Below are 10,050 nucleotides of genomic sequence, written 5' to 3' on the forward strand. Positions count from 1 at the left end.
CACCTAAAATATTTCTTTTCTATTATCTAATTAGTGAATACCCCTTTCCCTGCCTCCTTACCCTATGCTTAAACCTCTTTTTGAGTTCTTATAGTGGTCTTATACAATACTTGTCCCTTTGCGATTAATTTCACTCAGCATGTTATGAGATGTTTCACTGATTCATCGCTGTTCTTTATCGATGTGTAATATTCCATTGTGTGAATTTACCATAATCTGTTTATCCATTCATCTGTTGAGGGGCACCTTGGTTGCTTCCATTTTTTGCTGTTGTAAACAGTGCTGTAATGAACATGGGTGGTCATATGTCTATTCCTCTGAGGGCTCTTATTTCTCTAGGACTTATTCCAAGAAGTGGGATTGCTGGATAATATGGTAGTTCTATTTCTAGCTTTTTAAGGAAGCACCAAATCGATTTCCAAAGTGGTTGTGCCATTTGACATTCACACCAGCAGTGTTTAAATGTTCCAGTCTCTCCACAACCACTCCAACATTTATTACTATTTGTGGTTTGTGATTAATGCCAGCCTTGTTGGGGTGAGATGGTATCATCTCATTGTAGTTTTGATTTGCATTTCTCTAATGATTAATGATTTTGAACATTTCCTCATGTTTCTGTTAGCTGCCTGAATGTCTTCTTTGGTGAAGCACCTGTTCTTATTCTTTATCCATTTTTTAATTGGGTTATGTGTCTTTTTGTTGTTGAGATTTTGCAGTATCTTGTAGATTTTAGAGATCAGACGCTGATTGGATGTGCCATTGCCAAACTATTTTTCCCAGACCGTTTTACTCTTTTGGTGAAGTCTTTGGATGAGCATAAGTGATTAAATTTTAGGAACTCCCAGTCATCTAGTTTCCCTACTGCTGTTTGTGCATGGTTAGTAATGTTTTCTATACTGTTTATGCCATGTGTTAGAGCTCCTAGAATTGTCCCTATTTTTTCTTCAGTGATCTTTATCATTGCAAATTTTATAATTAGGTATTTTAAAATTTTGAGTTAGTTTTTGTGCATGGTGTGTGGTATGGGTTTGTTTCATTTTTTTGTAGATGGATATCCAGTTATGCCAGCACCATTTGTTAAAGAGACTGTCTTTTCCCCATTTAACAGACTTTGGCCCTTTGTCAAATATCAGCTCCTCATAGGTGGATGAATTTATGTCTGGATTCTCTATTCTGTTCTTTTGCTCTATGTGTCTGTTGTTGCACCAGTACCAGGCTGTTTTGACTACTGTGGCCATATAATAAGTTCTAAAATCAGGAAATGTGAGGGCTCACACTTTGTTCTTCTTTTTCAGTAATGCTTCATTATCGGGGGCCTCTTCCCTTTCCATATGAAGTTGGTTATTTGTTTCTCCATCTCGTTAAAAAATGCCATTTCCCAGTGTCAGTTAATTGGGGAAAAGATAGTCTTTTTAACAAATGGTGCTGGCATAGCAGGATACCCATTTGCAAAAAAATGAAACAGGACCCATACCTCACACCATGCACAAAAACTAACTCCAAGTGGATCAAAGACCTAAACATAAAGACTAAAACGATAAAGATCATGGAAGAAAAAATAGGGACAACCTTAGAAGCCCTAATACAAGGCATAAACAGAATACAAAACATTACCAAAAACGACGAAGAGAAACCAGATAACTGGGAGCTCCTAAAAATCAAACACCTATGCTCATCTGAAGACTTCACCAAGACAGTAAAGAGACCACCTACAGATTGGGAAAATTTTTTCAGCTATGACATCTCCGAACAGCACCTGATCTCTAAAATTTATATGATTCTGTTAAAAATCAACCACAAAAAGACAAAAAACCCAATCAAAAAATGGGCAAAGGATATGAACACACACTTCACTAAAGAAGATATTCAGGCAGCTAACAGATACATGAGAAAATGCTCTCGATCATTAGCCATTAGAGAAATGCAAATTAAAACTACGATGAGATTCCATCTCACTCCAACAAGGCTGGCATTAATCCAAAAAACACAAAAGAATAAATGTTGGAGAGGCTGCGGAGAGATTGGAACTCTTATACACTGCTGGTGAGAATGTAAAATGGTAAAACCACTTTGGAAATCTATCTGGCGTTTTCTTAAAAAGTTAGAAATAGAACTACCATACAACCCAGAAATCCCACTCCTCGGAATATACCCTAGAGAAATAAGAGCCTTCACACAAAGAGATCTATGCACACCCATGTTTATTGCAGCTCTGTTTACAATAGCAAAAAGCTGGAAGCAACCAAGGTGTTCATCAACGGATGAATGGTTAAATAAATTGTGGTATATTCACACAATGGAATACTACGCATCGATAAAGAACAGTGACGAATCTGTAAAACATTTCATAACATGCAGGAACCTGGAAGGCATTATGCTGAGTGAAATTAGTCAGAGGCAAAAGGACAAATATTGTATAAGACCACTATTATAAGATCTTGAGAAATAGTATAAACTGAGAAGAACACATTCTTTTGTGGTTAAGACTGGGGGGTGGAGGGAGGGTGGGAGAGGGTTATTTACTGATTAGTTAGTAGATAAGGACTACTTTAGGTGAAGGGAAGGGCAATACTCAGTACACGGAAGATCACCTCAACTGGACTGGACCAAAAGCAGAGAAGTTTCCGGGATAAACTGAATGCTTCAAAGGTCAGCAGAGCAAGGGCAGGGGTTTGGGGACTGTGGCTTAAGGGGACTTCTAAGTCAATTGGCAAAATAAATTCTATTATGAAAACATTCTGCATCCCACTTTGAAGTGTGGCATCTGGGGTCTCATCAATTGGTCTCAACCCACCTGGATCAAAGGAGAATGAAGAACACCAAGGTCACACGATAACTATGAGCCCAAGAGACAGAAAGGGCCAAATGAACCAGAGACTTACATCATCCTGAGACCAGAAGAACTAGATGGTGCCCAGCCACAACCGATGACTGCCCTGACAGGGAGCACAACAGAGAATCCCTAAGGGAGCAGGAGAACAGTGGGATGCAGACCCCAAATTCTCATAAAAAGGCCAGACTTAATGGTCTGACTGAGACTAGAAGAATCCCGGCGGTCACGGTCCCCAAACCTTCTGTTGTCCCAGGACAGGAACCATTCCCGAAGACAACTCATCAGACATGGAAGGGACTGGACAATGGATTGGAGAGAGATGCTTATGAAGAGTGAGCTATTTATATCAGGTGGACACTTGAGACTGTGTTGGCATCTCCTGTCTGGAGGGGAGATGGGAGGGTAGAGAGGGTTAGAAACTGGCAAAAGAGTCACAAAAGGAGAGACTGGAGGGAGGGAGCGGGCTGGCTCATTGGGGAGAGAGTAAATGGGAGTATGTAGTAAGGTGTATATAGGCTTATGTGCGACAGACTGACTTGATTTGTAAACTTTCACTTAAAGTACAATAAAAATTATTTTAAAAAAATGCCATTAGAATTTTGATTGGGATTACACTGTATTTGTAGATGGCTTTGGGGAGAATAGACATTTTCACAAAGTTGAGCCTTCCTATTCATGAGCAAGGTGTGTTTTCCTGCTTACTTAGGTCTCTTTTGTTCTCTTGCAGTAGTGCCTTGTAGTTTTCTTTGTATAGGTCTTTTATGTCTCTGCTTAGATTTCTTCCTAAGTATTTTATTTTCTTGGGAGCTATCGTAAATGCTATTGTTTTGGTGATTTTCTCTTAGATTTTCTATTTGTTGGTATAGAGGAATCCAAATGATTTTTATATGTTTATCTTGTATCCTGATACTTTCCTGAAATCTTACATTAGTTCCAGCAGTTTTCTGTGTGGAAGATAATTTCATCTGCAAATAGAGATACTTTTACTTCTTCCTTACCAATTTGGATACCCTTTATTTCTTTTTCTAACCTGATTTCTCTGGCTATGACCACCAACACAATGTTGAATAAGAGTGGCGATAAGAGCATCCTTGTATGGCTCCCATTCTCAAAGGGAATGATTTCAGACTCTCTCCACTTAGGATGATGTTAGCTGTTGGCTTTGTATAAATGCCCTTTATTATGATGAGGAATTTCCCTTCTGCTGCTATTCTGCTGAGAATTTTTATCACGAAGGGGTGATGGACTTTGTCAAATTCTTTTTCTGTGGCAATTGATAGGATCATGTGTTTCTTGCCTTTTTTTATGTGGTGGATTACACTGATTGTTTTTCTAATGTTGAACCATCCCTTCACACTGGGTATGAATCCCACTTGGTCATAGTTAGTTACATTTTTTATATGTTCTTGAATACTATTGGCTAGAAATTAGTTGAGGTTTTTTGCGTCTAAGTTCATGAGGGATATTAGTCTGTAATTTTCTTTTTTTGTGCTGTCTTTATCTGTTTTTGGTATCAGGTTTATGCTGGCTTCATAGAATGAGGTCGAAAGTATTCCATCCTTTTCTATGCTTTGAAATACCATTAGTAGTAGTGGTGTTAACTGTTCTCTGAAAATTTGGTAGAATTTTGCAGTGAAGCCATCAGGGCCAAGGCTTTTTTGTTGTTGTTGGAAATTTTTTAATTACCTTTTCTATCTCTTGTTATAGATTTATTTAGCTGTTCTACTTGTATTTTAGTTTAGGTAGGTAGTGTGTTTCTGGAAATTTGTCCGTTTCCTCTAGGTTTTCAAATTTGTTAGCATACAGTTTTTCATAGTAGTCTAATTGTTTTAATTTCATTTTGGTCTGTTGTGATACTACCCATCTCACTTCTTAATCAGATCATTTGCTTTCTCTCCTGTTTCTCTTTGTCAGTTTGGCCAATGATTTATTGATTTTTTTTTTTTCAAAGAACCAGTTCTGGTCTTGTTAACTCTTTTGATTTTTTCTCTATTTCATTTAATTCTGCTCTAATTTTTATTATCTGCTTTCTTCTTGCATCAGAGGGTTTCTTTTGCTATTCTCTTTCTGCTTGTTCTAGTTCTTGGGTTATTTCTTTGATTTTGGCCCTTTCTTATTTGGGGATTGTGCATTTATTGCTATAAATTGACCTCTGAGCACTGCTTTTGCTGTGTCTCAAAGGTTTTGGTAGGATATGTTTTCATTCTCATTTGATTCTATGAATTTCTTTATTTTTTCCTTAATTTCTTCTATACCCAATAGTTTTTGAGCACAGTGTTGTTCATTTTCTACGTGTTTGAGTTTTTTTTCCCTTGCTTTTTATGTTATCAATTTCTACTTTTATGGCTTTATGGTCAATAAAGATGCTTCGTGAAATTTTGGATTCTATTAAGGCTTATTTTACGATCTAATATGTGGTCTATTTTGGAGAATGTTCCATGTGTGCTGGAAAAGAGAGTGTATTTGGCTGTTGTTGGGTGGAGTGTTCTATATCTGTCTATGAGTTCAAGTTGTTTGGTTGTGGCATTTACATCTTCTGTGGCATTATAAAGCTTCTTTCTGGATGTTCTGTTCTTCACTGGGAGTGGTATGTTGACATCTACTACTATGATAGTGGAGCTGTCTATCTGTCTATTCAATGCTGGTAGAGTTTTTTTTATGTATTTTGGAGCCCTACCATTGGGTGCATAAACGTTTATTATGGTTATGTCCTCCTGATTTATTGACCCTTTCATCATTATATAGTGTCCTTCTTTGTCTTTTGTGGTGAATTTAACTTTAAAGTCTATTTTGTCAGAAATTAATATTGCCATTCCTGCTCTTTTTTGACCGTTTTTTGCTTGGTGTGTTTTTTTTGAGTTTTACTTTGATTGTGTCTTTAAATCTAAGGTGTGTCTCTTGTAGACAGCATTTAGACAGATCATGTTTCTTAAATCCATTCTGCCACTCTCTGTCTCTTTAGTGGTGTATTTAGCCCATTTGCATTCAGCACAGTTATGGATAGGTATGAGTTTAGTGCTTTCATTTTGATGTCTTTTTTGTATGTGTTATTGATTGTTCCTTTGTTCCACTTAATTTTCTGTGCTGAGTTGTTTTCCTTTGTATATTTACTTTTCCTCTTTTTCATTGTTGTTGATTTTGTATTTGCTTGGTCTTTATGTTTTTCCTGCTTTTGTATTTTGATGTTTAGGATTGTTAGCTTCCTTTGTGGTTATCTGAATATTTATCCCTATTTTTGTAACTTTAAACCAATCTTCTATTTCTTTAGGTCACTTTGACTTCCTCTACATATGAAAGGTCTACAACTACATTTTTTAGTCCCTCTTTTTTGTATTGATGTTACCATTTTTTACATAATGAAGTCTCTGTTTTCCTGTTTTGAGAATTTTAGCTTTGATTTATTTTTTTGATTTACTTATGTGGGTTGATTTGTGGTTGCTCTGTCCTGTGTTCTAGTCTTGTGTTGTTATCTGATGTTACTGACTTTCTAATCAGAGGGCTCTCTTTAGTATTTCTTATAATTTTGGTTTGGTTTTTGCAAATTTCTTAAACTTCTGTTTGTCTGGAAATGTCCTAATTTTGCCATCATATTTGAGAGACACTTTTGCTGGATATATAATTCATGGCTGGCAACTTTTTTTTCCCCTTTAAGGCTTTATGTATGTCATTCCATTGCCTTCTTCCCTGCATGGTTTCTGCTGAATAGTCCAAGCTGAGTCTTATTGATTCTTCTTTGTAGGTTTTTATTTATCTCTAGAACTCTTTAAATTCTCTTAATTTTTATTTTTGGCAAGTTTGATTATAATATGTCTTGGTGAGTTTTTTAGCACTCTTAAAATTCTCTTAGTTTTTATTTTTGGCAAGTTTGATTCTAATATGTCTGGGTGAGTTTCTTTTGGGATCCACCTTCTTTTAGGTTTGATAAACATCTTGGATAGATATCTTCTCATCTTTCACAATATCAGGGAAGTTTTCTGCCAACAAATCTTTAACAATTCTCTCTGTATTTTCTGTTTTCTTTCCCTTTTCTGGTACTCCAATTACTCATGGATTATTCCTCTGGATAGAGTCTCACATAATTCTTAGGGTTTCTTCATTTTTAAAAAATTCTATTATCTGTTTTTTTCCTCAAATATATTGTGCCAAGTACTTTATTTTCAATCTCACTAATTCTGACTTCCATTGCCTCAATTCTGCTCTTATGAGTTTCTACTGAGTTGTCTAATTCTGAAATTTTATTGTTAATCTTCTGAATTTCTTTTTGCTATGGATTCTTGCAGCCTATTCAATTTTTCATTACGCTTTTGTCTAATCTTCTTAAAGTTCCTTTAATTCTTTGTGCACTCCTTGGTTTATTCTGTATTTTGCCTGATCTCCTTCCTGATCTCTTGAAGAGTTCTGTATATTACATTTTTGTATTCTACTTCCAGTAATTCCAGGAAGTTACCTTCATCTAGATGATTTCTTGATTCTTTGCTTTGGAAGCTTGCTGAGGCCATCGTGGTCTGCCTTTTTATGTGATTTGATACTGATTGTTTTCTCTGAGCCATCAGTATGTTATTGTATTTATTTTTTGTTTGCTTACTGTGTCCTAGCTTCTTGTTTTGTTTTGATATGCCCAAATAGACTGCTCAAGTGAGCTAGCTTGATCAAAACCCAGTGCCACCAAGTTGATTCTGACTCATAGCTTATTGTGCCTTTGAAGCTCTAAAATCCTGTCACCAGGTGTTTAGAGCTGATACTAGGTATAAGAGCCCAGGGGCACTTTCACATTTCTTGGATGAATTCAGCCCAGGTGTCACCAAGTGTGTGGTGCAGGTTCTCACCTACAGTCCTAGACAAGCAGAGGTGATTGCTGTAGGCACAGGTATCTGGGTGGAGTAGGGAGTCAGGTGCTGAGCAAGGCAAAGGGCTGACAACTATCCCTGAGTGTCTCTGAGGAAAGCATTTCCCTGTTCTCTACAGTGTGTAGTGAGTGGGTTTTGAATCCAGACTATAGGCACCCAATGCTGTTGGCTGTAAGGACTGGGAGGCACCACTTATTCGTGGACCTCTGTCATGGGTGGCTAGGTGTCCTGGGTGAAGCCATCAGTCCTCAGGCCCCTGAAGTGGGTAGGTAAGGGTCCTGCTTATTAGGCAGAGCAGTATCATATGACACAAACTTGCTTCCCTGTCGTTTAGCTGAGACAGTTGAAGTTAGACTTTAGACTTATACCCTGTTTTACTGTGCTAATGTGTTTTACCCTGTTGAAATGAACCCGCGCAAGTCTATGCATGGGTGAAAGGCATTCAAAATCCTTGGACCCCTTATGTGTGTCCCTAGGAAAAGGAGCTGTTTCTGCTCTGATTTTCTGGCTTAGGGGAGCCAGCATTTTTTTTTCCTATTCGTTAATTTGTTCCCTCTCCAAGGCTGAGAGAATGCCACAGGGCAAGTGCAGGGTCCCTTCTACTGGTCCAGGGGATGCAGCCATCTGGGACCCAGGGAAAAGCAGGAAGGGAGCAGGTAAATGGGTGAGAGGTTTTTCCCAAAGGGGTATTTTTTGTATTGCGGTAGGTTAAACGTAGGTATTTATTGTTTGCCGCCAATTATGGGTTATTTTTTCCTCGTTCTGGAGGGTAGAGCAGAATCTTCACCGTTCAGCCTCCCCTGATGTGGAAAACGCATGCCAAATGCCTCTTCCTGCCTCACTGCCCTATGGCAGTGCTGGAATCAGCTTGCGGGGTGCATTCCTGCTCTCTAGATAAAAATAACAATAACAAAAAATTAGTTCTTCATTTGAAAAGCTTTATTGATTTTGAAAATCTGATAAGTGAAAAATACGTAACTTGCTTAAAGTGTTCAATAAATTGATTTCTAAATTATAATTTACAAAATTAACATTACAGTACATTATGAGTATATTTTAATATTCTTAGTATTTTCAAATTACTAATAATATTATTAATCAACAATAATAAAATATTTAAATATAATTATACTAAAAATAGCATATATAACTCAAAGATAACATGTAACTGAAAGGATAAAATAAATATCATCACAAACTAGTTCTTTGTAAACTAATGCAGGCAAATAAAATCTAAATTTCAAGGTTATATATTTAAGACCATGATGCAATTTTTAAAAATAAAAACCTGAAAGAAAAGGATCAAGTTAAAAATAAAAATTTAGAAAAATGTTGATAAGAGAACAAAAGAAGAGGAAATACAACATACAAGATTTTATAGAAATAAAAGTCATAAAACAGAGTGATAAGTGGCAGGATAGAAAGAACAGGAAATTAAGAATATGATAGCTATAGAAGTTATAAGGAGCCCTGATGCTTGTAGTGATTAAAGTGCTGGGCTGCTAACTGAAAGTTAGGTGGTGTTTGGAACCTACCAGCTGCTCTGCAGAAGAATGGTGTGAAAGTCTGCACCTGTAAAGATTTACAGCCTTGGAAACCCTATGGGGCAGTTCTACTCTGTCTTATAGGGTCACTGTGAGTTGGCTTTGACTCCACAGCAATGGGTTTACAGAATTTATATAATATAATAAATTAGTATATGAGAATATATCATCAACAAAATATGTACACTTCCATTGCCGTGGAGCCTATTCCAACTCATAACGAGCTGTAGGACAGAGTAGAAGTGCTCCTTATGATTTCCAAGGCTGGAAGGAAGGAGCCCTGGTGGCAAAGTGATTAAGTGGTGAGCTGATAACAGAACGGTTGGCAGTTGGAACCCAGCAGGTGCTTTGTGGGAGAAAGATATGGCAGTCAGCTCCTGTAAAGATTTACAACATTGGAATCCCTATGGGGCAGTTCTACTCTGTCCTGTAAGGTCACTATGATTTGGAATCTACTCGATGGCAGTGGTTTAATCTTTAGAGAACCAGATTGCCACATCTTCCTCCTGCCAAATGCCTGGTAGGTTCAACCCCCTATGTTTGGGTTAGCAACCCAGTGCATAACAACTGTGCCACCAGGGCCCCTTCAATAAAATATTGAGAAAAAAAATTTGTATAGAATAAAAATGAGAACACTGGCAACTATTTCCAATCTATCAGAATGCTCATTTCATCTTGTGTGGATCATTATTTAGATTTTGTAGTTTTTTACACCAAAGAATTTCATGCAAAGAATTATAAATCTAAACAAGAACCTGAAGAAAATTCTTAAAACAAATAAGAAAATTTAATATCACAAATAAAAAATAACTTACCAACTAGTAAT

The sequence above is a fragment of the Loxodonta africana genome, unplaced genomic scaffold (genome assembly GCF_030014295.1).
Source record: "Loxodonta africana isolate mLoxAfr1 unplaced genomic scaffold, mLoxAfr1.hap2 scaffold_455, whole genome shotgun sequence".
Classification (NCBI taxonomy): Eukaryota; Metazoa; Chordata; class Mammalia; order Proboscidea; family Elephantidae; genus Loxodonta; species Loxodonta africana.